The sequence below is a fragment of the Ipomoea nil genome, unplaced genomic scaffold (genome assembly GCF_001879475.1).
Source record: "Ipomoea nil cultivar Tokyo-kokei standard unplaced genomic scaffold, Asagao_1.1 scaffold2165, whole genome shotgun sequence".
In the NCBI taxonomy this organism is placed as follows: Eukaryota; Viridiplantae; Streptophyta; class Magnoliopsida; order Solanales; family Convolvulaceae; genus Ipomoea; species Ipomoea nil.
The window spans coordinates 937,105-964,788 of NW_017618593.1; the positions used below are offsets into that span (position 1 = coordinate 937,105).

Sequence of the window (27,684 nt, forward strand, 5' to 3'; positions counted from 1 at the left end):
GTCCAGGAGGGGGTGGGCAAAGCGAGTCCTAGAACGCCGGCATGAGTGGTGGCGCAACCAGCTCTTCGCCGTCCGGGTACATCTCCTGATAACGAGCAAAGTCTTCCTCGTTCATTAGCCCTGTAACCGGACCGTCCAAGTCATCCAGAGGAATAGAAAAGGTCATACGGAAGGTCAGCTGCTCTGGGACAGGCACGTCAACAACGGTCCCGCCTGGGGAAGTTACTCGAGCAGTCCCCGGAGGAAGAGAAGGGCGAGAAGTCGGAGCGGCTTCACGACGAGCAGGAGTCGGCGGATGAAGAGCCATGGAGGCAGCGCCAACAGGTGATCTCTGTGGAGTCGGACGGGGAGCTTCCCTTCTAGGCTCCCTCTCAGGCCGAGTCCGTTTCGAAGGCAAGGGGCGCTGGGGCGATCCAAAGTCAATTCGCTTCCCTTTCAGTGGTGAGCGACCCATGAGGAATTAGAAAGTTAAGAGAAGAACGGCCAAGGTCATTTATAGGTGCCAGGCCAGGCCGAGGAGATCAGAACGGTCCCGCGAGATCCGGGAGATAGCGAATAATCTGGGCCAATCCTGGGTCATTCAAGGCACGGATTCGGTGAGAAGGAGGCGGTTACTACTTTTCCAAACCCAGGTTGGCGGACCGGGTATGGAAAAGTGAGGGACTAGTTGATGGGGTGAGAACCCCGGCCCAAGAAAAGAGACCCAGAAAGAATGCATGGGCCGGGTCCAGGACTCGGCCCAGGTCTGAAGAAGGAGGCCCATCTCAGAGCCCGGAAGGACGGCCCAATGCCAAACGGGGACGAGGAGTCGACCCAGGTCAAGCCCAGGAGAAGACTCGGTCCAGAGAGCCGTTGAGGGAGCCTTCAGAGCAGTCAAGGCAAGGAGCCGTTGAGGCATTAAAGGTCGGACTCGGTCCGCCAGTTACTAGCCAGAGAGAGCCGTTGGCAAAGTCCGTAACGTCGCCCAACGGCTCGACACATTGAATGTAAACTTTAAGTCGGCCATCATGGGCCTTTAAGTCAGTAGAAGAGGAGCCACTATAAAGAGGGCTCCTCCACCCTTGTAAGAGGCAGATTGGAGAACCCGGAGAGGGAATAGAGAGCACTATTGAGCATCATACTTCACTAAAAATCTAGACTTTTTGTGAAAGGTGTATCCTCCAGCTTAAGGTTGTGTTGGACCTCCTTGGGCCCGAAAACCCAAAAACCATCAAGTAATGTTGTCAAAATTGTAGTTAATGAAAGTTGAATGCAAGTACTAGGTTGAAGCTGGCATGAGTTTTGCCCCAAATTGATAACGGTTGTAACTGGCATGAGGTTTACTCGTAATTGATAACTATTGGATCATTTCTCTGTTGTTATTTTAGTTCTTTGGTCCCATGAATCTTATTACTAAGACAACCAAAATTCTTTTTAGAAAAATTGGCACTTTTGGAAAAAGTGATAACTTTCTTGCTCTAGTCCCTCAGTTGGTTATAGCACCCGTTTAGTAAGTGGGAGGTCTTGAGTAGAACTCTAAACAAGACCATTACATTATAGCCTAGCAAGTACTAGGTTGCAACTAGAATGAGTTTAGCCCCTACTTCTCTGTTTTTATTTTAATTCTTTGGTCCAATGAATCTTATTACTAAGAAAACCAAAATTATTTTTAGAAAAATTGTCACTTATAGAAAAAGTGTTATCTAGCTCTTGTAGCTCAGTTTGTTAGAGCACTCGTTTAGTAAGCGGGAGGTCTTGAGTTCAACTCTCAACAAGAGCATTAGATTATAGCCTAGCAATAATGAGATGCTATTTGTAAGTATTATTCACTATACAGAAAAATGTTGTTGAAATTGTAGCTTAGTGAAAGTGCAAGTACTAGGTTGCTATTTGTAAGTATGGAATGAGTTTAGTTACAATCTCTCTATTTTTATTTTAGTTCTTTGGGCCCATGAATCTTATTTCTAAGACACCAAAAATTCATTTTAGAGAAATTGAAACTTTTGGAGAAATTGTTATCTAGCTTTGTGGCTCAGTTGAATTGAACACCCGATTAGTAAGCGAGAGGTGAGTTCGACATGTAACAAGAGCATTACATTATATACTAGGTCTAGTGAGTTGCTAGTTACAAGTATTATTTAGTATGTAGAAAGCATTACTCCATATTATAAATTAGATCTCAACAACATTTAATTTCGGATGTAACTTAAATGATTAGTAGAGTACCAGGACTATGTGGTCTAATGGTATCCGGGTTGGACTTCCATTTGGAAGGTTGTAAGGTCGAGCCTCAGTGGAGGCGTTATTAGCTCTTTGTGTTTCAGTAGGTTGAGAAAGTATATGAACAGATACTACAATATAATAGAGCTAGTACCATTCGAAAAAAAAAAAAATGATTAGTAGAGTGGTGAGAGTTTTACCCCTAAATGACAACTTGGTAACTTGGGGGACATTTCCCTGTTGTTCTTTGGTCCCATGAATGTTACTATTAACACAACCAAAATTCTTTTTAGAAAAAAATGGTCAATTTTGAAAAAAAAAAGTGTTATTTAGCTCTTGTACCTCAATTGGTTAGAGCACCCGTTTAGTAAGCGAGGTCTTGAATTGGACTCTCAATAAGAGCACTACATTATAGCACAAGAATAGTTAGTTGTTGTTTTTTTTTTTTTTTTAAGTATATAGAAATTATTACTCCATAATTTTTTAGATTAGAATTTAGATTTCAACAACTTTTAATTTCGGATGTTACCCGTAAGATTATTTATTATAGTTCATAATTAAATTCTAAAAATTAATTATACAATAATTATATATCTATTGACTTGATATATCTTATAAATACTGTACAATAGAGTGTTTAACAGTAATGTTGTCAAAATTGTAGTTAATGAAAGTTGAATGCAAGTACTAGGTTGAAGCTGGCATGAGTTTTGCCCCTAATTGATAACGGTTGTAACTGGCATGAGGTTTACTCGTAATTGATAACTATTGGATCATTTCTCTGTTGTTATTTTAGTTCTTTGGTCCCATGAATCTTTTTACTAAGACAGCCAAAATTCTTTTTAGAAAAATTGGCACTTTTGGAACAAGTGATATCTTGCTTACTCTAGTCCCTCAGTTGGTTATAGCACCCGTTTAGTAAGTGGGAGGTCTTGAGTAGAACTCTCAACAAGACCATTACATTATGGCCTAGCAAGTACTAGGTTGCAACTAGAATGAGTTTAGCCCCTACTTCTCTGTTTTTATTTTAATTCTTTGGTCCAATGAATCTTATTACTAAGAAAACCAAAATTGTTTTTAGAAAAATTGTCACTTATAGAAAAAGTGTTATCTAGCTCTTGTAACTCAGTTTGTTAGAGCACCCGTTTAGTAAGCGAGAGGTCTTGAGTTCAACTCTCAACAAGAGCATTAGATTATAGCCTAGCAATAATGAGATGCTATTTGTAAGTATTATTCACTATATAGAAAAATGTTGTTGAAATTGTAGCTTAGTGAAAGCGCAAGTACTAGGTTGCTATTTGTAAGTATGGAATAGTTCTTTGGGCCCATGAAACTTATTTCTAAGACAACAAAAATTCATTTTAGAGAAATTGAAACTTTTGGAAAAATTGTTATCTTTCTTTGTGGTTCAGTTGGATTGAACACCCGATTATTAAGCGAGAGGTGAGTTCGACATGTAACAAGAGCATTATATTATATACTAGGTCTAGTGAGTTGCTAGTTACAAGTATTATTTAGTATATAGAAAGCATTACTCCATATTATAAATTAGATCTCAACAACATTTAATTTCGGATGTAACTTAAATGATTAGTAGAGTGGTGAGAGTTTTACCCCTAAATGACAACTTGGTAACTTGGGGGACATTTCCCTGTTGTTCTTTGGTCCCATGAATGTTACTATTGACACGAACAAAATTCTTTTTAGAAAAATGGTCAATTTTGAAAAAAAAAAGTGTTATTTAGCTCTTGTACCTCAATTGGTTAGAGCACCCGTTTAGTAAGCGAGGTCTTGAACTGGACTCTCAATAAGAGCACTACATTATAGCACAAGAATAGTTAGTTGTTGTTTTTTTTTTTATGTATATAGAAATTATTACTCCATAATTTTTTAGATTAGAAATTAGATTTAAACAACTTTTATTTTCGGATGTTACCCGTAAGATTATTTATTATACTTCATAATTAAATTCTAAAAATTAATTATACAATAATTATATATCTATTGACTTGATATATCTTATAAATACTGTACTGTAGAGTGTTTAACAGTATTGTTGTCAAAATTGTAGTTAATGAAAGTTGAATGCAAGTACTAAGTTGAAGCTGGCATGAGTTTTGCCCCTAATTGATAACGGTTGTAACTGACATGAGGTTTACTCGTAATTGATTACTATTGGATCATTTCTCTGTTGTTATTTCAGTTCTTTGGTCCCATGAATCTTATTACTAAGGCAGCCAAAATTCTGTTTAGAAAAATTGGCACTTATGGAAAAAGTGATATCTTGCTCGCTCTAGTCCCTCAGTTGGTTATAGCACCCGTTTAGTAAGTGGGAGGTCTTGAGTAGAACTCTCAACAAGAGCATTACTTTATAGCCTAGCAAGTACTAGGTTGCAACTGGAATGAGTTTAGCCCTTACTTCTCTTTTTTTATTCTAATTCTTTGGTCCAATGAATCTTATTACTAAGATAACCAAAATTCTTTTTAGAAAAATTGTCACTTATAGAAAAAGTGTTATCTAGCTCTTGTAGCTCAGTTGGTTAGAGGACCCGTTTCATAAGCGGGAGGTCTAGAGTTCAACTCTCAACAAGAGCATTACATTATAGCGTAGCAGTACTGAGATGCTATTTGTGAGTATTATATTCACTATATAGAAAAATGTTGTTGAAATTGTAGCTTAATGGAAGCGCAAGTACTAGGTTGCTATTTGTAAGTATGGAATGAGTTTACTTACAATTTCTCTATTTTTATTTTAGTTCTTTGGGCCCATGAATCGTATTTCTAAGACAACAAAAATTCATTTTAGAGAAATTGAAACTTTTGAAGAAATTGTTATCTAGCTTTCTGGCTCAGTTGGATTGAACACCCGATTAGTAAGCGAGAGGTGAGTTCGACATGTAACAAGAGCATTACATTATAAACTAGGTCTAGTGAGTTGCTAGTTACAAGTATTATTTAGTATATAGAAAGTATTACTCCATATTATAAATTAGATCTCAACAACATTTAATTTCGGATGTAACTCAAATGATTAGTAGAGTAGTGAGAGTTTTACCCCTAAATGACAACTTGGTAACTTGGGGGACATTTCCCTGTTGTTCTTTGGTCCCATGAATGTTACTATTGACACAAACAAAATTCTTTTTAGAAATATGGTCAATTTTGAAAAAAAAAAGTGTTATTTAGCTCTTGTACCTCAATTGGTTAGAGCACCCGTTTAGTAAGCGAGGTCTTGAACTGGACTCTCAATAAGAGCACTACATTATAGCACAAGAATAGTTAGTTGTTGTTTTTTTTTTTTTTTAAGTATATAGAAATTATTACTCCATAATTTTTTAGATTAGAAATTAGATTTAAACAACTTTTAATTTCGGATGTTACCCGTAAGATTATTTATTATAGTTCATAATTAAATTCTAAAAATTAATTATACAATAATTATATATCTATTGACTTGATATATCTTATAAACACTGTACTGTAGAGTGTTTAACAGTATTGTTGTCAAAATTGTAGTTAATGAAAGTTGAATGCAAGTACTAGGTTGAAGCTGGCATGAGTTTTGCCCCTAATTGATAACGGTTGTAACTGACATGAGGTTTACTCGTAATTGATTACTATTGGATCATTTCTCTGTTGTTATTTCAGTTCTTTGGTCCCATGAATCTTATTACTAAGGCAGCCAAAATTCTGTTTAGAAAAATTGGCACTTATGGAAAAAGTGATATCTTGCTCGCTCTAGTCCCTCAGTTGGTTATAGCACCCGTTTAGTAAGTGGGAGGTCTTGAGTAGAACTCTCAACAAGAGCATTACATTATAGCCTAGCAAGTACTAGGTTGCAACTGGAATGAGTTTAGCCCTTACTTCTCTTTTTTTATTCTAATTCTTTGGTCCAATGAATCTTATTACTAAGATAACCAAAATTCTTTTTAGAAAAATTGTCACTTATAGAAAAAGTGTTATCTAGCTCTTGTAGCTCAGTTGGTTAGAGGACCCGTTTAATAAGCGGGAGGTATAGAGTTCAACTCTCAACAAGAGCATTCGTTATAGCGTAGCAATACTGAGATGCTATTTGTGAGTATTATTATATTCACTATATAGAAAAATGTTGTTGAAATTGTAGCTTAATGAAAGCGCAAGTACTAGGTTGCTATTTGTAAGTATGGAATGAGTTTACTTACAATTTCTATATTTTTATTTTAGTTCTTTGGGCCCATGAATCGTATTTCTAAGACAACAAAAATTCATTTTAAAGAAATTGAAACTTTTGAAGAAATTGTTTTCTAGCTTTGTGGCTCAGTTGGATTGAACACCCGATTAGTAAGCGAGAGGTGAGTTCGACATGTAACAAGAGCATTACATTATATACTAGGACTAGTGAGTTGCTAGTTACAAGTATTATTTAGTATATAGAAAGTATTACTCCATATTATAAATTAGATCTCAACAACATTTAATTTCGGATGTAATTTAAATGATTAGTAGAGTGGTGAGAGTTTTACCCCTAAATGACAACTTGGTAACTTGGGGGACATTTCCCTGTTGTTCTTTGGTCCCATGAATGATACTATTAAGACAACCAAAATTCTTTTTATAAAATTGGTCAATTTTGAGAAAAAAAAGTGTTATTAAGCTCTTGTACCTCAATTGGTTAGAGCACCCGTGTAGTAAGCGAGGTCTTGAATTGGATTCTCAATAAGAGCACTACATTATAGCACAAGAATAGTTAGTTGTTGTTTTTTTTTTTACGTACATAGAAAGTATTACTACATAATTTTTTAGATTAGAAATTAGATTTAAAAAACTTTTAATTTCGGATGTAACCCGTAAGATTACTTATTATAGTTCATAATTAAATTCTAAAAATTAATTATGCAATAATTATATATCTATAGACTTGATATATCTTATAAATACTGTACAGTAGAGTGTTTAACAGTAATGTTGTCAAAATTGTAGTTAATGAAAGTTGAATGCAAGTACTAGGTTGAAGCTGGCTTGAGTTTTGCCCCTAATTGATAACGGTTGTAACTGGCATGAGGTTTACTCCTAATTGATAACTATTGGATCATTTCTCTGTTGTTATTTTAGTTCTTTGGTCCCATGAATCTTATTACTAAGACAGCCAAAATTCTTTTTAGAAAAATTGGCACTTTTGGAAAAAGTGAGATCTTGCTCGCTCTAGTCCCTCAGTTGGTTATAGCACCCGTTTAGTAAGTGGGAGGTCTTGAGTAGAACTCTCAACAAGAGCATTACATTTTAGCCTAGCAAGTTCTAGGTTGCAACTGGAATGAGTTTAGCCCTTACTTCTCTTTTTTTATTCTAATTCTTTGGTCCAATGAATCTTATTACTAAGATAACCAAAATTCTTTTTAGAAAAATTGTCACTTATAGAAAAAGTGTTATCTAGCTCTTGTAGCTCAGTTGGTTAGAGGACCCGTTTAATAAGCGGGACGTCTAGAGTCCAACACTCAACAAGAGCATTACATTATAGCGTAGCAATCCTGAGATGCTATTTGTGAGTATTATATTCACTATATAGAAAAATGTTGTTGAAATTGTAGCTTAATGAAAGTGCAAGTACTAGGTTGCTATTTGTAAGTTTGGAATGAGTTTAGTTACAATCTCTCTATTTTTATTTTAGTTCTTTGGGCCCATGAATCTTATTTCTAAGACAACAAAAATTCATTTTAGAGAAATTGAAACTTTTGGAGAAATTGTTATCTAGCTTTGTGGCTCAGTTGGATTGAACACCCGATTAGTAAGCGAGAGGTGAGTTCGACATGTAACAACAGCATTACATTATATACTAGGTCTAGTGAGTTGCTAGTTACAAGTATTATTTAGTATATAGAAAGCATTACTCCATATTATAAATTAGATCTCAACAACATTTAATTTCGGATGTAACTTAAATGATTAGTAGAGTGGTGAGAGTTTTACCCCTAAATGACAACTTGGTAACTTGGGGGACATTTCCCTGTTGTTCTTTGGTCCCATGAATGATACTATTAAGACAACCAAAATTCTTTTTATAAAAATGGTCAATTTTGAGAAAAAAAAAAAGTGTTATTTAGCTCTTGTACCTCAATTGGTTAGAGCACCCGTGTAGTAAGCGAGGTACTCAATTGGATTCTCAATAAGAGCACTACATTATAGCACAAGAATAGTTAGTTGTTGTTTTTTTTTTTTTTAAGTACATAGAAATTATTACTCCATAATTTTTTAGATTAGAAATTAGTTTTAAAAAACTTTTAATTTCGGATGTAACCCGTAAGATTATTTATTATAGTTCATAATTAAATTCTAAAAATTAATTATGTAATAATTATATATCTATTGACTTGATATATCTTATAAATACTGTACAGTAGAGTGTTTAACAGTAATGTTGTCAAAATTGTAGTTAATGAAAGTTGAATGCAAGTACTAGGTTGAAGCTGGCATGAGTTTTGCCCCTAATTGATAACGGTTGTAACTGGCATGAGGTTTACTCGTAATTGATAACTATTGGATCATTTCTCTGTTGTTATTTTAGTTCTTTGGTCCTATGAATCTTATTACTAAGACAGCCAAAATTCTTTTTAGAAAAATTGGCACTTTTGGAAAACGTGATATCTTGCTCGCTCTAGTCCCTCAGTTGGTTATAGCACCCGTTTAGTAAGTGGGAGGTCTTGAGTCGAACTCTCAACAAGATCATTACATTATAGCCTAGCAAGTACTAGGTTGCAACTGGAATGAGTTTAGCCCTTACTTCTCTGTTTTTATTTTAATTCTTTGGTCCAATGAATCTTATTACTAAGATAACCAAAATTCTTTTTAGAAAAATTGTCACTTATAGAAAAAGTGTTATCTAGCTCTTGTAGCTCAATTGGTTTGAGGACTCGTTAATTAAGCGGGGGAGGTCTAGAGTTCAACTCTCAACAAGAGCATTACATTACAGCCTATCAATACTGATGAGATGCTATTTGTGAGTATTACTCACTATATAGAAAAATGTTGTTGAAATTGTAGCTTGATGAAAGCGCAAGTACTAGGTTGCTATTTGTAAGTATGGAATGAGTTTAGTTAAAATTTCTCTATTTTTATTTTAGTTCTTTGGGCCCATGAATCTTATTTCTAAGACAACAAAAATTCATTTTAGAGAAATTGTTATCTAGCTTTGTAGCTCAGTTGGATTGAACACCCGATTAGTAAGCGAGAGGTGAGTTCGACATGTAACAAGAGCATTACATTATATACTAGGTCTAGTGAGTTGCTAGTTACAAGTATTATTTAGTATATAGAAAGTATTACTCCATATTATAAATTAGATCTCAACAAGATTTAATTTCGGATGTAACTTAAATGATTAGTATAGTGGTGAGAGTTTTACCCCTAAATGACAACGTGGTAACTTGGGGGACATTTCCGTGTTGTTCTTTGTTCCTTGAATGATACTATTAAGACAACCAAAATTCTTTTTAGAAAAATGGTCAATTTTGAAAAAAAAAAAAAGTGTTATATAGCTCTTGTACCTCAATTGGTTAGAGCACCCGTTTAGTAAGCGAGGTCTTGAATTGGACTCTCAATAAGAGCACTACATTATAGCACAAGAATAGTTAGTTGTTGTTTTTTTTTTTTTAAGTATATAGAAATTATTACTCCATAATTTTTTTGATTAGAAATTAGATTTAAACAACTTTTAATTTCGGATTTTACCCGTAAGATTATTTATTATAGTTAATAATTAAATTCTAAAACTTAATTATACAATAATTATATATCTATTTACTACCCACCAGGACTATGTGGTCTAATGGTACCCGGGTTGGACTTCCATTTGGAAGATTATGAGTTCAAGCCTCAGTGGAGGCGTTATTGGTTTTTTGTGTTTCAGTAGATTGAGAAAGTATATGAACAGATACTACAATGTAATAGAGCCAGTAGCTTTCAAAAAAAAAATATATCTATTGACTTGATATATCTTATAAATACTGTACAGTAGAGTGTTTAACAGTAATATTGTCAAAATTGTAGTTAATGAAAGTTGAATGCAAGTACTAGGTTGAAGCTGGCATGAGTTTTGCCCCTAATTGATAACGGTTGTAGCTGACATGAGGTTTACTCGTAATTGATAACTATTGGATCATTTCTCTGTTGTTATTTTAGTTCTTTGGTCCCATGAATCTTATTACTAAGACAGCCAAAATTCATTTTAGCAAAATTGGCACTTTTGGAAAAAGTGATATCTTGCTCGCTCTAGTCCCTCAGTGGTTATAGCACCCATTTAGTAAGTGGGAGGTCCTGAGTAGAAATCTCAATAAGAGCATTACGTTATAGCCTAGCAAGTACTAGGTTGCAACTGGAATGAGTTTAGCCCTTACTTCTATGTTTTTATTTTAATTCTTTGGTCCAATGAATCTTATTAATAAGATAACCAAAATTCTTTTTAGAAAAATTGTCACTTATAGAAAAAGTGTTACCTAGGTCTTGTAGCTCAATTGGTTAGAGGACCCGTTTAATAAGCGGGGGAGGTCTAGAGTTCAACTCTCAACATGAGCATTAGATTATAGCCTCTCAATAATTTGATGCTATTTGTAAGTATTATTCACTATTTAGAAAAATGTTGTTCAAATTGTAGCTTAGTGAAAGCGCAAGTACTAGGTTGCTGTTTGTAATTATGCAATAGTTCCCGATTAGTAAGCGAGAGGTGAGTTCGACATGTAACAAGAGCATTACATTATATACTAGGTCTAGTGAGTTGCTAGTTACAAGTATTATTTTGTATATAGAAAGTATTACTCCATATTATAAATTTGATCTCAACAACATTTAATTTCGGATGTAACTTAAATTATTAGTAAAGTGGTGAGAGTTTTACCCCTAAATGAAAACTTGGTAACTTGGGGGACATTTCCCTGTTGTTCTTTGGTCCCATGAATGTTACTATTAACACAACCAAAATTCTTTTTAGAAAAATGGTCAATTTTGAAAAAAAAAAAGTGTAATTTAGCTCTTGTACATCAATTGGTTAGAGCACCTGTTTAGTAAGCGAGGTCTTGAATTGGACTCTCAATAAGAGCACTACATTATAGCACAAGAATAGTTAGTTGTTTTTTTTTTTTTTTTAAGTATATAGAAATTATTACTCTATAATTTTTTAAATTAGAAATTAGATTTAAACAACTTTTAATTTCGGATGTTACCAGTAAGATTATTTATTATAGTTCATAATTAAATTCTAAAAATTAATTATACAATAATTATATATCTATTGACTTGATTTATCTTATAAATATTGTACAGTAGAGTGTTTAATAGTAATGTTGTCAAAATTGTAGTTAATGAAAGTTGAATGCAAGTACTAGGTTGAAGCTGGCATGAGTTTTGCCCCTAATTGATAACGGTTGTAACTGGCATGAGGTTTACTCGTAATTGATAACTATTGGATCATTTCTCTGTTGTTATTTTAGTTCTTTGGTCCCATGAATCTTATTACTAAGACAGCCAAAATTCATTTTAGAAAAATTGACACTTTTGGAAAAAGTGATATCTTGCTCGCTCTAGTCCCTCAGTTGGTTATAGCACATGTTTAGTAAGTGGGAGGTCTTGAGTAGAACTCTCAACAAGAGCATTACATTATAGCCTAGCAAGTACTAGGTTGCAACTGGAATGAGTTTAGCCCCTACTTCTCTGTTTTTATTTTAATTCTTTGGTCCAATAAATCTTATTACTAAGAAAACCAAAATTCTTTTTAGAAAAATTGTCACTTATATAAAAAGTGTTATCTAGCTCTTGTAGCTCAGTTGGTTAGAACACTTGTTTAGTAAGCGGGAGGTCTTGAGTTCAACTCTAAACAAGAGCATAAGATTATAGCCTCTCAATAATGAGATGCTATTTGTAAGTATTATTATTCACATTATAGAAAAATGTTGTTCAAAATGTTGCTTAGAGAAAGCGCAAGTACTAGGTTGCTATTTGTAGGTATGGAATAGTTCTTTGGGCCCATGAATCTTAATAGAACACCCGATTAGTAAGCGAGACGTGAGTTCGAATGTAACAAGAGCATTATATTATATACTAGGTCTAGTGAGTTGCTAGTTACAAGTATTATTTAGTATATAGAAAGTATTACTCGATATTATAAATTTGATCTCAACAACATTTAATTTCGGATGTAACTTAAATGATTAGTAAAGTGGTGAGAGTTTTACCCCTAAATGACAACTTGGTAACTTGGGGGACATTTCCCTGTTGTTCTTTGGTCCCATGAATGTTACTATTAACACAACCAAAATTCTTTTTAGAAAAATGGTCAATTTTGAAAAAAACAAAGTGTAATTTAGCTCTTGTACCTCAATTGGTTAGAGCACCCGTTTAGTAAGCGAGGTCTTGAATTGGACTCTCAATAAAAGCACTACATTATAGCACAAGAATAGTTAGTTGTTGTTTTTTTTTTTAAGTATTTAGAAATTATTACTCCATAATTTTTTAGATTAGAAATTAGATTTAAACAACTTTTAATTTCGGATGTTACCCGTAAGATTATTTATTATAGTTCATAATTAAATTCTAAAAATTAATTATACAATAATTATATATCTATTGACTTGATATATCTTATAAATACTGTACAGTAGAGTGTTTAACAGTAATGTTGTCGAATTTGTAGTTAATGAAAGCTGAATGCAAGTACTAGGTTGAAGCTGGCATGAGTTTTGCCCCTAATTGATAACGGTTGTAACTGGCATGAGGTTTACTCCTAATTGATAACTATTGGATCATTTCTCTGTTGTTATTTTAGTTCTTTGGTCCCATGAATCTTATTACTAAGACAGCCAAAATTCTTTTTAGAAAAATTGTCACTTTTGGAAAAACTGATATCATGCTCGCTCTAGTTGCTCAGTTGGTTATAGCACCCGTTTAGTAAGTGGGAAATCTTGAGTAGAACTCTCAACAAGAGCATTACATTATAACCTAGCAAGTACTAGGTTGCAACTGGAATGAGTTTAGCCCCTACTTCTCTGTTTTTAATTTATTTTAATTCTTTGGTCCAATGAATCTTATTACTAAGATAACCAAAATTCTTTTTAGAAAAATTGTCACTTATAGAAAAAGTGTTATCTAGCTCGTGTGGCTCAGTTGGTTAGAGGACCCATTTAATAAGCGAGAGGTCTAGAGTTCAACTCTCAACAAGAGCATTACATTATAGCCTAGCAATACTGAGACGCTATTTGTAAGTATTATTCACTATACAGAAAAATGTTGCTGAAATTGTAGCTTAATGAAAGCGCAAGTACTAGGTTGCTATTTGTAAGCATGGAATGAGTTTAGTTACAATTTCTCTGTTTTTATTTTAGTTCTTTGAGCCCATGAATCTTATTTCTAAGACAACAAAAATTCATTTTAGAGAAATTGAAACTTTTAGAGAAATTGTTATCTAGCTTTGTGGCTCAGTTGGACTAACACCCGATTAGTAAGCGAGAGGTGATTTCGACATGTAACAAGAGCATTACATTGTATACTAGGTCTAGTGAGTTGCTAGTTACAAGTATTATTTAGTATATAGAAAGTATTACTCCATATTATAAATTTGATCTCAACAACATTTAATTTCGGATGTAACTTAAATGATTAGTAAAGTGGTGAGAGTTTTACCCCTAAATGACAACTTGGTAACTTGGGGGACATTTCCCTGTTGTTCTTTGGTCCCATGAATGTTACTATTAACACAACCAAAATTCTTTTTAAAAAAATGGTCAATTTTGAAAAGAAAAAAAAAGTGTAATTTAGCTCTTGTACCTCAATTGGTTAGAGCACCCGTTTAGTAAGCGAGGTCTTGAATTGGACTCTCAATAAGAGCACTACATTATAGCACAAGAATAGCTAGTTGTTGTTTTTTTTTTAAGTATTTAGAAATTATTACTCCATAATTTTTTAGATTAGAAATTAGATTTAAACAACTTTTAATTTCGGATGTTACCCGTAAGATTATATATTATAGTTCATAATTAAATTCTAAAAATTAATTATAAAATAATTATATATCTATTGACTTGATATATCTTATAAATACTGTACAGTAGAGTGTTTAACAGTAATGTTGTCGAATTTGTAGTTAATGAAAGCTGAATGCAAGTACTAGGTTGAAGCTGGCATGAGTTTTGCTCCTAATTGATAACGGTTGTAACTGGCATGAGGTTTACTCCTAATTGATAACTATTGGATCATTTCTCTGTTGTTATTTTAGTTATTTGGTCCCATGAATCTTATTACTAAGACAGCCAAAATTCTTTTTAGAAAAATTGTCACTTTTGGAAAAACTGATATCATGCTCGCTCTAGTCGCTCAGTTGGTTATAGCACCCGTTTAGTAAGTGGGAGATCGTGAGTAGAACTCTCAACAAGAGCATTACATTATAGCCTAGCAAGTACTAGGTTGCAACTGGAATGAGTTTAGCCCCTACTTCTCTGTTTTTAATTTATTTTAATTCTTTGGTCCAATGAATCTTATTACTAAGATAACCAAAATTCTTTTTAGAAAAATTGTCACTTATAGAAAAAGTGTTATCTAGCTCGTGTAGCTCAGTTGGTTAGAGGACCCATTTAATAAGCGAGAGGTCTAGAGTTCAACTCTCAACAAGAGCATTACATTATAGCCTAGCAATACTGAGACGCTATATGTAAGTATTATTCACTATACAGAAAAATGTTGTTGAAATTGTAGCTTAACGAAAGCGCAAGTACTAGGTTGCTATTTGTAAGTATGGAATGAGTTTAGTTACAATTTCTCTGTTTTTATTTTAGTTCTTTGAGCCCATGAATCTTATTTCTAAGACAACAAAATTTCATTTTAGAGAAATTGAAACTTTTGGAGAAATTGTTATCTAGCTTTGTGGCTCAGTTGGATTAACACCAGATTAGTAAGCGAGAGGTGATTTCGACATGTAACAAGAGCATTACATTATATACTTGGTCTAGTGAGTTGCTAGTTACAAGTATTATTTAGTATATAGAAAATATTACTACATATTATAAATTAGATCTCAACAACATTTAATTTCGGATGTAACTTAAATGATTAGTATGGTGGTGAGAGTTTTACCCCTAAATGACAACTTGGTAACTTGGGGGACATTTGCCTGTTGTTCTTTGGTCCCATGAATGATACTATTAACACAACCATAATTCTTTTTACAAAAATGGTCAATTTTGAAAAAAAAAAAAAGTGTTATTTAGCTCTTGTACCTCAATTGGTTAGAGCACCTGTTTAGTAAGCGAGGTCTTGAATTGGACTCTCAATAAGAGCACTACATTATAGCACAAGAATAGTTAGTTGTTATTTTTTTTTCAAGTATTTAGAAATTATTACTCCATAATTTTTTAGATTAGAAATTAGATTTAAACAAATTTTAATTTCGGATGTTACCCGTAAGATTATTTATTATAGTTCATAATTAAATTCTAAAAATTAATTATACAATAATTATATATCTATTGACTTGATATATCTTATAAATACTGTACAGTAGAGTGTTTAACAGTAATGTTGTCGAATTTGTAGTTAATGAAAGCTGAATGCAAGTACTAGGTTGAAGCTGGCATGAGTTTTGCCCCTAATTGATAACGGTTGTAACTTGCATGAGGTTTACTCCTAATTGAAAACTATTGGATCATTTCTCTGTTGTTATTTTAGTTCTTTGGTCCCATGAATCTTATTACTAAAATAAGACAGCCAAAATTCTTTTTAGAAAAATTGTCACTTTTGGAAAAACTGATATCATGCTGGCTCTAGTCGCTCAGTTGGTTATAGCACCCGTTTAGTAAGTGGGAGATCTTGAGTAGAACTCTCAACAAGAGCATTACATTATAGCCTAGCAAGTACTAGGTTGCAACTGGAATGAGTTTAGCCCCTACTTCTCTGTTTTTAATTTATTTTAATTCTTTGGTCCAATGAATCTTATTACTATGATAACCAAAATTCTTTTTAGAAAAATTGTCACTTATAGAAAAAGTGTTATCTAGCTCGTGTAGCTCAGTTGGTTAGAGGACCCATTTAATAAGCGAGAGGTCTAGAGTTCAACTCTCAACAAGAGCATTACATTATAGCCTAGCAATACTGAGACGCTATTTGTAAGTATTATTCACTATACAGAAAAATGTTGTTGAAATTGTAGCTTAATGAAAGCGCAAGTACTAGGTTGCTATTTGTAAGTATGGAATGAGTTTAGTTACAATTTCTCTGTTTTTATTTTAGTTCTTTGAGCCCATGAATCTTATTTCTAAGACAACAAAAATTCATTTTAGAGAAATTGAAACTTTTGGAGAAATTGTTATCTAGCTTTGTGGCTCAGTTGGATTAACACCAGATTAGTAAGCGAGAGGTGATTTCGACATGTAACAAGAGCATTACATTATATACTAGGTCTAGTGAGTTGCTAGTTACAAGTATTATTTAGTATATAGAAAATATTACTACATATTATAAATTAGATCTCAACAACATTTAATTTCGGATGTAACTTAAATGATTAGTATGGTGGTGAGAGTTTTACCCCTAAATGACAACTTGGTAACTTGGGGGACATTTGCCTGTTGTTCTTTGGTCCCATGAATGATACTATTAACACAACCATAATTCTTTTTACAAAAATGGTCAATTTTGAAAAAAAAAAAGTGTTATTTAGCTCTTGTACCTCAATTGGTTAGAGCACCCGTTTAGTAAGCGAGGTCTTGAATTGGACTCTCAATAAGAGCACTACATTATAGCACAAGAATAGTTAGTTGTTGTTTTTTTTTCAAGTATTTAGAAATTATTACTCCATAATTTTTTAGATTAGAAATTAGATTTAAACAACATTTAATTTCGGATGTTACCCGTAAGATTATTTATTATAGTTCATAATTAAATTCTAAAAATTAATTATACAATAATTATATATCTATTGACTTGATATTTCTTATAAATACTGTACTGTAGAGTGTTTAACAGTATAGTTGTCAAAATTGTAGTTAATGAAAGTTGAATGCAAGTACTAGGTTGAAGCTGGCATGAGTTTTGCCCCTAATTGATAACGGTTGTAACTGGCATGAGGTTTACTCGTAATTGATAACTATTGGATCATTTCTCTGTTGTTATTTTAGTTCTTTGGTCCCATGAATCTTATTACTAAGATAAGACAGCCAAAATTATTTTTAGAAAAATTGTCACTTTTGGAAAAACTGATATCATGCTCGCTCTAGTCGCTCAGTTGGTTATAGCACCCGTTTAGTAAGTGGGAGATCTTGAGTAGAACTCTCAACAAGAGCATTACATTATAGCCTAGCAAGTACTAGGTTGCAACTGGAATGAGTTTAGCCCCTACTTCTCTGTTTTTAATTTATTTTAATTCTTTGGTCCAATGAATCTTATTACTAAGATAACCAAAATTCTTTTTTGAAAAATTGTCACTTATAGAAAAATTGTTATCTAGCTCTTGTAGCTCAGTTGGTTAGAAGACCCATTTAATAAGGAGGTCTAGAGTTCAACTCTCAACAAGAGCATTACATTATAGCCTAGCAATACTGCAATGCTATATGTAAGTATTATGCACTATATAGAAAAATGTTGTTCAAATTGTCTCTTAATGAAAGCGCAAGTACTAGGTTGCTATTTGTAAGTATTTATTTTAGTTCTTTGGGCCCATGAATCTTATTTCTGAGACAACAAAAAATCATTTTAGAGAAATTAAAACTTTTGGAGAAATTGTTATCTAGCTTAGTGGCTCAGTTGGATTGAACACCCGATTAGTAAGCGAGAAGTGAGTTCGACATGTAACAAGAGCATTACATTATATACTAGGTCTAGTGAGTTGCTAGTTACAAGTATTATTTAGTATAAACAAAGTATTACTCCATATTATAAATTAGATCTCAACAACATTTAATTTCGGATGTAACTTAAATGATTAGTAGAGTGGTGAGAGTTTTACCCCTAAATGACAACTTGGTAACTTGGGGGAAATTTGCCTTTTGTTCTTTGGTCCCATGAAAGATACTATTAACACAACCAAAATTCTTTTTAGATAAATGGTCATTTTTGAAAAAAAAAAATTGTTTTTTAGCTCTTGTACCTCAGTTGGTTAGAGCACCCGTTTAGTAAGCAAGGTCTTGAATTGGACTCTCAATAAGAGCACTACATTATAGCACAAGAATAGTTAGTTGTGGTTTTTTTTTAAGTATATAGAAATTATTACTCCATAATTTTTTGGATAAGAAATGAAATTTAAACAACTTTTAATTTCGGATGTTACCCCTAAGATTATTTATTATAGTTCATAATTAAATTCTAAAAATTATTTATACAATAATTATATATCTATTGACTTGATATATCTTATAAATACTGTACAGTAGAGTGTTTAACAGTAATGTTGTCGAAATTGTAGTTAATGAAAGCTGAATGCAAGTACTAGGTTGAAGCTGGCATGAGTTTTTCCCCTAATTGATAACGTTTGTAACTTCCATGAGGTTTACTCCGAATTGATAACTATTGGATCATTTCTCTGTTGTTGTTTTAGTTCTTTGGTCTCATGAATCTTATTACCAAGACAGGCAAAATTCTTTTTAGAAAAATTGTCACTTTTGGAAAAGTGATATCTTGCTCGCTCTAGTCGCTCTGTTGGTTATATCACCCGTTTAGTAAGTGGGAGGTCTTGAGTAGAACTCTCGATCAACAAAAGCAGTACATTATAGCCTAGCAAGTACTAGGTTGCAACTGGAATGAGTTTAGCCCCTACGTCTCTGTTTTTATTTTAATTCTTTGGTCCAATGAATCTTCTTACTAAGATAACCAAAATTCTTTTTAGAAAATTTGTCACTTATAGAAAAAGTGTTATCTAGCTCTTGTAGATCAGTTGGTTAGAGCACCTGTTTAGTAAGCGGGATGTCTTGATTTCAATTATAAACAAGAGCATTAGATTATAGCCTAGCAATAACGAGATGCTGTTTTTAAGTATTATTCTAGGTAGCTATTTGTAACTTGTAAGTATGGAATGAGTTTAGTTACTATTTCTCTGTTTTTATTTTAGTTCTTTGGGCCCATGAATCTTATTTCTTAGACAAAAAAAATTCATTGTAGAGAAATTGAAACTTTTGGAAAAATTGTTATCTAGCTTTATAGCTCAGTTGGATTGAACACCGGATTAGTAAGCGAGAGGTGTTGAGTTCGACATGTAACAAGAGCATTAAATTATGTATATACTACGTCTAGTGAGTTGCTAGTTATAAGTATTATTTAGTATATAGAAAGTATTACTCCATATTGAAAATTAGATCTCAACAACATTTAGCTTGGGATTTAACTTGAATGATTAGTAGAGTAGTGAGAGTTTTACACCTAAATGACAACTTGGTAACTTGTGAGAGTTTTACACCTAAATGACAACTTGGTAACTTGGGGGACATTTCCCTGTAGTTCTTTGGTCCCATGAATGTTACTATTAATAGAACCAAAATTCTTTTTAGAAAAATGGTCAATTATGAAAAAAAAGTGTTATTTAGCTCTTGTACCTCAGTTGGTTAGAGCACCCGTTTAGTAAACGAGGTCTTGAATTCGACTCTCAATAAGAGCACTACCTTATAGGACAAGAATAGTTAGTTGTTTTTTTTTTAAGTATATAGAAATTATTACTCCATAATTTTTTAGATTAGAAATTAGATTTAAACAACTTTTAATTTCGGATGTTACCGGTAAGATTATTTATTGTAGTTCATAATTTAATTCTAAAAATTAATTATACAATAATTATATATCTATTGACTTGATATATCTTATGAATACTGTACAGTAGAGTGTTTAACAGTAACTAGTATTTCACCCATGCGATGCACGGACTAAAAATTAGAAATATTGTAAGATGTATATTCTTAGTCTTATTATAATTGAAGTATAAATATTTTTTATAAACTGAATGCATTGTAAGATGTAAAATTAGTATTACATAAATACAGAATACTATTAAAAATAGGTTATGATATTGAAAATTCAAAAGTATTACATATTATTGAAAATTTATTTGTTAATTACATTTTGTGTAGTGTTCAAACAAACAGTAGAGTCGCCACATGTTAAAAATTTTGAGACCATTTGGATACTCATTGCTTGTCGCAGTGTTCAATTGTACACCTTGAATTGGCATGTCATCATTTTGAGAATTGATGCGATTACCGATATCCATATGCTCATGCAAATAAATTGACTGTCCTTGGATATTTTCATTTTCTGAGCCCAAAAATGCATAATGTGTAAGAAGTAAAATATTGGGACCGTTTCTAAAACTATTCATAATTATGGATATAAAGTTCAAAAATAATATAACGTATGCAATATAACTTGCTTATATTATTTTTTTCAATGTAAAAAAAGATGTATAATAATATTTTTTTTTTCATACAAATAATGCAGAAATCAATCAAATGGTTGGTTAAAGTAATACTGTAATAGTTGGTTTATTATATTAATTCATTTTTTATTTTTAAATTCTCAAAAATGACTTGAAATTAAATAAATTAATGTAGATCATAAATGTTTTAATTTGTTTAGAGTATAAAAAGTAAAGAAATTATTAACCCAATTGTTATAACAAACACGAAGAATACTTAAACAAACAAAAAAAAAACATTAAAAAAAAAAATATAAAACTATATACATGCTAATACTATACAATTAATACCCAGTACCACTATTATCTTTCTAATGCAGTTAAATATAATATATTCAACAGATTAAACTTTAAATATAACATATTTTGTATCAAAATCTATTTTTTAAATGAGTAACATCAATATTTTATGCGTGTGTGTATATATATATATATATATATATATATATATATATATATATATATATATATATATATAATCCAAATTAAATACTCTTACCCATTACATCATATTTTCTGCCCAACTGTAATATGAAACCAAGTCGAAACCCTGAAAGTATTCTCTTTACATGTATTTATAATGATTTCAGTCTGTATATTTAGTTCAAATCCTATTTGAAGAGAATACATTAATTGGTTGTTATTGGAGACTGAATAATCAAGTAGTATAATTAAATGATGCAGCCTAGGGATTCTTCCATCAGGCCATCACTATTAATCACGGCTATTAACATACATTGGTAATACAAATAACAATACACATTGAATAATGAAGAGTTTCTTTTTTTGAAAACAATAATGAAGAGTTTCAAAAATTAATTAATATAAATTGTATTAGGACATAATATAAAACTAATATAATATCAGTCTAATTATAGAAATACAACTGAAAATATTCGAAATTAAAATAAATTAGCTAGATGAATAATATTATCAAAACGATAAAGAAAGTAAAATTATTATTTTTGAAAAAATACAAATTATTAAAGATTTTTAATATACAACATTTTTAGTCGTAAAACTGGTTCTCATCTATGGTGCTCGGCTTCCATGATTGCACACTTTAAGGTAGACAAAGGAGATAGAGGCAGACACCCAAACAAATAATAATAAAACCTAAAACTAAAAACCAGCAACCCATTTTCAAAAAAAAAAAAAACAAAAAAAACAAAAAAAAAAAACAAAAACAGTAACCCATCACAGAAAATATGAAATTATAAACTACATAAAACCAAGTTTTAGGATAAATATCAGATAAATGGCCCTAGGGCTTCAAAAGAGATGGAATAGCATTGTGATTTTTTATGGAACTACACACCAAAGGAAAAATTCTTATAGCAAACATTATTAATATACATATAATATACATATAAACATGAATCTTAAAAAAAGCAGTGAAATAAAAATAGACTACCTTTCTTGAAGATGACTTTCCAGATTACCTAAAAAAAAAATAAATAAATAAAATATCTCATCTAAATTATCTTCCTTGATGATGAGTCTATTGTAGATTCAAGATGATCATACCTGAACAAACCAGTGCAGTTAGAGAAGAACTTCTATCATATTTATCCATGGCCATACGCTGCAGCCAAATCCCCACTTGTACATGAACCTATTTGTTTTCATCTTGGTAATGTTGAAAATGTATCTCCCTTGCTCTCATTTGTTATGCTTCAATTAAAAAAAAAAAAAACCACTTCCTTTAAACCTTTATGTATTTCCAATCTGCACAATCATTGAGTGTTCATCCTTGCCGTCTTGGACCACCACCCCTTGCCATGCATCGAAACAGCCTTTCTATCACCGCATCTTCTCACACCACTGCCAGAGGAGACTCTCACCCTCTCACCTCTCTCACTCTCAGTCTCTCACCCTCTTGCCTCTGACTCTCACCATACTCTAATCTTGACTGCCAGAAGTGAGACGCCCAGAACAAAGCGGCCGGCGACCACCAACGTCTCCACCTGCTCCCTCGTTCTAGCATATAGCTCGTCTCTGTTATCTTTCTCTCCGCGTCGTCCTTCTAACGCTCGCAGCCGTCTCAGATTCTTTAGCTCCCTTCCGTGAGTTTGGCCACCGCCTTGCACCATTCATTCATATATATAAAGCTCTTCAAAATCTGAACACCCAAATGGCGCTATATATATTACTATCTAAACAATTGAAAAGACTCATTGAAAACTGAAAAGACTCCTTGAAAATAATATTTGGTCATTATTTTTTCTTTGGAAATATAAACAACTTATTAATAAATAAACTGCTTTCTAGAATATTCTTTCCTTAGTAGAGGATATCGGACAAATCTCTATCTTTATTTATTTCTATTTATAAAAAAATGTGTTCACACAAGGCGGGAAAATACTGCAATTTGATTGGCCATGGCTATATGGCTTTAATATATAGAAGGATGTTGTCGAAATTGTAGTTAATGAAAGCTGAATGCAAGTACTAGGGTGAAACTGGCATGAGTTTTGCCCATAATTGATAACGGTTGTAACTGGTATGAGGTTTACTACTAATTGATAACTATGGATCATTTCTCTGTTGTTATTTTAGTTCTTTGGTCCCATGAATCTAATTACTAAGACAGCCAAAATTCTTTTGAAAAAAATTGTCACTTTTGAAAAAAGTGATATCTTGCTCGCTCTAGTCACTCAGTTAGTTATAGCACCCGTTTAGTAAGTGGGAGGTCTTGAGTAGAACTCTCAACAAGAGCATTACATTATATACTAGCAAGTACTAGGTTGCAACTGGAATGAGTTTAGCCCCTACTTCTCTGTTTTTATTTTAATTCCTTGGTCCAATGAATCTTATTACTAAGAAAACCAAAATTCCTTTTAGAAAAATTGTCACTTATAGAAAAAGTGTTATCTGGCTCTTGTAGCTCAGTTGGTTAGAGCACCCATTTAGTAAGCGGGAGGTCTTGAGTTCAACTCACAACAAGAGCATTAGATTATTATAGCATAGCAATAATGAGATGCTATTTGTAAGTATTATTTACTATATAGAAAAATGTTGTTGAAATTGTTGCTTAGTGAAAGCGCAAGTACTAGGTTGCTATTTGTAAGTATGGAATAGTTCTTTGGGCCCATGAATCTTATTTCTAAGACAACAAAAATTCATTTTAGAGAAATTGAAACTTTTGGAAAAATTGTTATCTAGCTTTGTGGTTCAGTTGGATTGAACACCCGATTAGTAAGCGAGAGGTGAGTTCGACATGTAACAAGAGCATTACATTATATACTAGATCTAGTGAGTTGCTAGTTACAAGTATTATTTAGTATATAGAAAGTATTACTCCATATTATAAATTAGATCTCAACAACATTTAATTTCGGATGTAACTTTAATGATTTGTAGAGTGGTGAGAGTTTTACCCCTAAATCACAACTTGGTAACTTGGGGGACATTTCCCTGTTGTTCTTTGGTCCCATGAATGTTACTATTAACACAACCAAAATTATTTTTAGAAAAATGGTCAATTTTGAAAAAAAAAGTGTTATTTAGCTCTTGTACCTCAGTTTGTTAGAGCACCCGTTTAGTAAGCGAGGTCGTGATTTGGACTCTCAATAAGAGCACTACATTATAGCACATGAATAGTTAGTGGTTGTTTTTTTTTAAGTATATAGAAATTATTACTCCATAATTCTTTAGATTAGAAATTAGATTTAAACAACTTTTAATTTCGGATGTTCCCCGTAAGATTATTTATTATAGTTCATAATTAAATTCAAATAATGTATTATACAATAATTATATATCTATTGATTTGATATATCTTATAAATACTGTACAGTAGAGTGTTTAACAGTAATGTTGTCGAAATTGTAGTTAATGAAAGCTGAGTGCAAGTACTAGGTTAAAGCTGCCATGAGTTTTGCCCCTAATTGATAACGGTTGTAACTGGCATGAGGTTTACTCCTAATTGATAACTATTGGATCATTTCTCAGTTCTTATTTTTGTTCTTTGGTCCCATGAATCTTATTACTAAGACAACTAAAATTCTTTTCAGAAAAATTGTTACGTTTGGAAAAAGTGATATCTTGTTCGCTCTTGTGGCTCAGTTGGTTATAGCACCCGTTTAGTAAGTGGGAGGTCTTGAGTAGAACTCTCAATGAGCATTACATTATAGCCTAGCAAGTACTAGGTTGCAACAAGAATGAGTTTAGCCCCTACTTCTCTGTTTTTGTTTTAATTCTTTGGTCCGATGAATCTTATTACTAAGAAAACCAAAATTATTTTTAGAAAAATTGTCACTTATAGAAAAAGTGTTATCTAGCTCTTGTAGCTCAGTTGGTTAGAGCACCCGTTTAGTAAGCGGGAGGTCTTGAGTTCAACTCTCAACAAGAAATAGGCATTAGATTATAGCCTAGCAATAATGAGATGCTATTTGTAAGTATTATTTACTATATAGGAAAATGTTGTTGTAATTGTAGCTTAGTGAAAGCGCAAGTACTAGATTGCTATTTGTAAGTATGGAATAGTTCTTTGGGCCCATGAAACTTATTTCTAAGACAACAAAAATTCATTTTAGAGAAATTGAAACTTTTGAAAAAATTGTTATCTTTCTTTGTGGTTCAGTTGGATTGAACACCCGATTAGTAATCGAGAGGTAAGTTCGACATGTAACAAGAGCATTATATTATATACTAGGTCTAGTGAGTTGCTAGTTATATGTCTTATATAGTATATAGAAAGTATTACTCCATATTATAAATTAGATCTGAACAACATTTAATTTCGAATGTAACTTAAATGATTAGTAGAGTGGTGAGAGTTTTACACCTAAATGACAACTTGGTAAATGATTAGTAGAGTGGTGAGAGTTTTACACCTAAATGACAACTTGGTAAATGATTAGTAGAGTGGTGAGAGTTTTACACCTAAATGACAACTTGGTAACTTGGGGGACATTTCCCTGTAGTTATTTGGTCCCATGAATGTTACTGTTAACACAACCAAAATTACTTCTAGAAAAATGGTCAATTTTGAAAAAAAAGTGTGTTATTTAGCTCTTGTACCCCAGTTGGTTAGAGCACCCGTTATTTTAGCGAAGTCTTGAATTTGACTCTCAATAAGAGCACTACATTATAGCACAAGAATAGTTAGTTTGTTTTTTTTTTTTTAAGTATATAGAAATTATTACTCCATATTTTTTTAGATTAGAAATTAGATTTAAACAACTTTTAATTTCGGATGTAACCCATAAGATTATTTATTATAGATCATAATTAAATTCAAATATTTAATTATACAATGATTATATATCTATTGACTTGATGTATCTTATAAATACTGTACAGTAGAGTGTTTAACAGTAATGTTGTCGAAATTGTAGTTAATGAAAGCTGAATGCAAGTACTAGGTTGTAGCTGGCATGAGTTTTGCCCCTAATTGATAAAGGTTGTAACTGGCATGTGGTTTACCCCTAATTGATAACTATTGGATCATTTCTCTGTTGTTATTTTAGTTCTTTGGTCCCATGAATCTTATTACTAAGACAACAAAAATTCATTTTAGAAAATTGTCACTTTTGGAAAAAGTGATATCTTGCTCTAGTAGCTCAGTTGGTGTGAGGTCTTGATGAGAACTCTCTACAAGAGCATTACATTATAGCCTAGCAAGTACTAGGTTGCAACCGGAATGAGTTTAGCCCCTATTTCTTTGTTTTTATTTTAGCTTTTTGGTCCCATGAATCTTATTACTAAGAAAACCAAAATTCTTTTTAGAAAAATTGTCACTTATAGAAAAAGTGTTATCTAGCTCTTGTATCACAGTTGGTTAGAGCACCCATTTAGTAAGTTGGAGGGCTTGAGTCCAACTCTCAACAAGAGCATTACATTATATTATAGCCTAGGAATAATGAGTTGTTATTTGTAAGTATTATTCACTATATAGAAAAATGTTCAAATGTTGTTGAAATTGTAGCTTAATGAAAGCACAAGTACTAGGGTGCTATTTGTAAGTATGGAATGAGTTTAGTTACTATTTCTCTGTTTTTAAGTTCTTTGGGACCATGAATCTTATTTCTAAGACAACAAAAATTCATTTTTGAAAAATTGAAACTTTTGGAAAAAGTGTTATTTAGCTTTGTAGCTCAGTTGGATTGAACACCCGATTAGTAAGCGAGAGGTGTTGAGTTCGATATGTAAAAAGCGCATTAAATTATATACTAGGTCTAGTGAGTTGCTAGTTATAAGTATTATTTAGTATATAGAAAGTATTACTACATATTATAAATTTGAACTCAACAACACTTAGTTTCGGATGTATCTTGAATGATTAGTAGAGTGGTGTTGAGAGTTTTACCCCTAAATGACAACTTGGTAACATGGGGGACATTTCCCGGTAGTTCTTTGGTCCCATGAATGTTACTATCAACACAACCAAAATTCATTTTAGAAAAATGGTTAATTTTGAAAAAAAAAAAAAGTGTTATTTAGCTCTTGTACCTCAGTTGCTTAGAGCACCCGTTCAGTAAGCGATGTCTTGAATTGGACTCTCAATAAGAGCACTACATTATACCACAAGAATAGTTAGTTTTTTTTTTTTTTTTTTTTTTTTTTTATGTATATAGAAATTATTACTCCATATTTTTTTTGGATTAGAAATTAGATTTAAACAACTTTTAATTTCGGATGTTACCCGTAAGTTAATTTATTATAGTTCATAATTAATTTCTAATAATTAATTATACAATAATTATGTATCTATTGACTTGATATATCTTATAAATACTGTACAGTAGAGTGTTTAACAGTAATGTTGTCGAAATTGTAGTTAATGAAAGCTGAATGCAAGTACTAGGTTGAAGTTGGCATGAGTTTTGCCCCTAATTGATAACGGTTGTAACTGGCATGAGGTTTACTCCTAATTGATAACTATTGGATCATTTCTCTGTTGTTATTTTAGTTCATTGGTCCCATGGATCTTATTACTAAGACAACCAAAATTCTTTTTAGAAAAATTGTCACTTATAGAAAAAGTGTTATCTAGCTTTTTTAGCTCAGTTGGTTATAGCACCTGTTTAGTAAGTGGGAGGTCTGGAGTTCAACTCTCAACAAGAGCATTAAATTAT

At 32.2% G+C, this 27,684-nt stretch overlaps 5 non-coding genes across 5 annotated transcripts; all 5 read left to right on the plus strand.

Annotated features, from left to right (window-relative positions):
• Positions 1-1,685: 1,685 nt before the first annotated feature.
• On the plus strand, positions 1,686-1,759 carry TRNAT-AGU. The gene has a single exon. It is a non-coding gene; the product is annotated as a tRNA-Thr (tRNA).
• A 2,961-nt stretch (positions 1,760-4,720) lies between these two features.
• Positions 4,721-4,794, plus strand: TRNAM-CAU. The gene has a single exon. It is a non-coding gene; the product is annotated as a tRNA-Met (tRNA).
• Positions 4,795-6,165: 1,371 nt separating this feature from the next.
• On the plus strand, positions 6,166-6,239 carry TRNAI-AAU. The gene has a single exon. It is a non-coding gene; the product is annotated as a tRNA-Ile (tRNA).
• Positions 6,240-23,479: 17,240 nt separating this feature from the next.
• On the plus strand, positions 23,480-23,553 carry TRNAT-AGU. The gene has a single exon. It is a non-coding gene; the product is annotated as a tRNA-Thr (tRNA).
• Positions 23,554-24,884: 1,331 nt separating this feature from the next.
• Positions 24,885-24,958, plus strand: TRNAT-AGU. Its single transcript has one exon. It is a non-coding gene; the product is annotated as a tRNA-Thr (tRNA).
• Positions 24,959-27,684: the final 2,726 nt, after the last annotated feature.